Source organism: Gadus morhua, chromosome 4 (genome assembly GCF_902167405.1).
Source record: "Gadus morhua chromosome 4, gadMor3.0, whole genome shotgun sequence".
NCBI lineage: Eukaryota > Metazoa > Chordata > Actinopteri > Gadiformes > Gadidae > Gadus > Gadus morhua.
In genome coordinates, this window is record NC_044051.1 from 34,592,151 (window position 1) to 34,594,393 (window position 2,243).

General features: G+C 40.1%; 1 protein-coding gene across 1 annotated transcript in view; it reads left to right on the top strand.

Moving 5' to 3' along the window:
- The window catches only part of LOC115542347 (inhibin beta B chain), an 11,211-nt gene extending 9,192 nt beyond the window's left edge, over positions 1 to 2,019 (top strand). Inside the window, exon 2 of the mRNA XM_030354601.1 lies at positions 1 to 2,019. This exon is cut by the window's left edge and continues 1,245 nt beyond it. The gene's annotated coding sequence lies outside the window, so the exon portion shown is untranslated.
- Positions 2,020 to 2,243: the final 224 nt, after the last annotated feature.

The following is a 2,243-nucleotide window of genomic DNA, read 5'->3' on the forward strand; positions in this document are numbered from 1 at the left end:
ATCAATCATTTTCGTCAATGTTGGTGTTGTCTTTCTTTAGTTTTAGGGGTCACCAGTTCTTAATCAAAGTAATCGCACCAACACACGGCACTTCAGATGTTCTTAAATCACCATGGCAACATGTCGGAAACTGAAGATGTATCATTCCAGCCCCCCCCCCCCCCCCCCCCCCACAATCATATCAATTAATTGTATAATATGTACACATTTTAGAAATGCACATAACTAAATCAAGCCTGAATCCAACAAAGACTTTCTTCCTCTCCATTAAATTACCCCCAAAAGTAGTAAAGACATTATTACTGTCAAATGTTTCAAAAACATAATTTTAGGAAAACCTGTTACAGCAGGCCATCTGATTGCCAAACTGATAGAAGTGGGTTTAGGAACAAGCTATTTTAAATACATTTAAAACAAATTCCACACATCGCCTGGCATCTTCCAGGTGTTCTTGTAACTGTAAAGCCACGACATTAGCTAAATTATTACTCTAATTTAATTTTAAAAGATTTGTTTTATTTGTTGTGCCTCACCGTAGAGATAGGTTTAGACTTCACCAGATATGGTTTCTATCCGATAGCGACGCCTGTTGTCTTTAACAAGTCGGAAGTGAACAGTTGGCGGCCAATTTGCTCTATTGATGTTGTTTGACGTATGATGTGCATCCTAGCACTTACCCGCTCACATCCTGATAGCACTTGCAGAATAAACATGCCTTTTAGTGAGCCCGATGTGGCCGGTGGCCGAGACCACAATCCTTTAAAGAAAAAACACAAAAAACACAAAAAGACGGAAAGGAGATAAGGAGGAAGGGAGCAAGGAAGGAGGGAAGAAAAAGTGCCGCATGAGCTATGCAATGTATAGTGCTGACGCGTCCGCACAGACTGGACGTCAGTTGTAGTGACCAACCGACGATCACCAATACTTGAAATGTAGGGTGTGGTTGGGGGTGGGGTTGAGGGAGCGGTCAGGGCTCACGGGTCAGCTAGGGTCAGAGGCAGAGGACACAACGTTTATCGGTGTTGCGTCTTCTTCAGTTCTAATGTGTGGTCCTTGTAGCCTGTAGCCTTTACACCGTGGGACCACAGGGAATTGATCGAATCGTGTAACTGGAATTATTTAAAATGTGTGATTTTTATTGAAATCTGGCTGTTGTTCCAAGTGTGACACACACATGCACACAGACATGCTCACACATGGTTGTTCATACACAATTAATAACGTGTATAGCACTGTTTTCCTTAAAGATTTAAAGACGTTCAGTTACGTTGACAAGCCGTGGTCGTCTCTTGTCCAGCATGCGGAAAACACAGAACCTGCTGAATATTAACAAATGAGTCATCAGGGATTGGTCGGCCACAGCCATTTGTCCAATCAGGCTGCTTCTCTCTTGGCTCCGCCTCCTAACTGACGCCCACCGTGTCCACTACCACCCACAATAAGCCTTTGATTATTCTTCAGAGCAAATGGTTGTTAGAATATTTGCACTGAAGCGTTGTGTGATTAGTAAAATAAAATAATTAATAATGATAATAATAAAAGAAACAATAATAACGAAAGTAATAATGTTCAGAAAAATAACCATTGAAGAAATGTTATTTTTATAGAAGTAAAAACATTTTGCTCAAATGTTCAAATGTGTTTTGCCTAATCATTGTACCAAAGAGGCCAAGATATTCAGCTGTTGAGAGATGGCGATGTCGTCATGTTTAGTTTTGTAAAATACATTGTGACGGATGCTAAGAGGCCTAGACACTGTATCAGGGTACGAGACCGGTCATATTCAGCTTCATTCGTGTATCTTATTTTATATCTAGACATGGTAAAATGTCATGTTCTTTTTTATATCCGACTCCTTCCAAAACACCCTAGCTTCGTTAGTTGTTGCCGTTTTTGCCAATCATTTAGCATCAGATGAAGACCAACTGATCCCTGTACAGCTAATGTAACATATGAATATACTTTTGAAATATGTTGTCTTGCAAATGTTAAAAAATAAATTTCTTATTACCAATTTTATGCATTTGTAGCTTGTATGTTGTTTTACAGAATCATTTCACCATCAATGTGTGTGTGTGTGTGTGTGTGTGGGGGGGGGGGGGGTAAAGCAAGGCACTAACTCTACTTATGATAGGTCAGTTGTTAGTATAGCTCAACACACAGTCAAAGTTGGTGACTACATTTATGCTACCCATGCATGTTAGAAGACCTTCCCACCTTTCCTCCTCAAAAAGAGGACAATA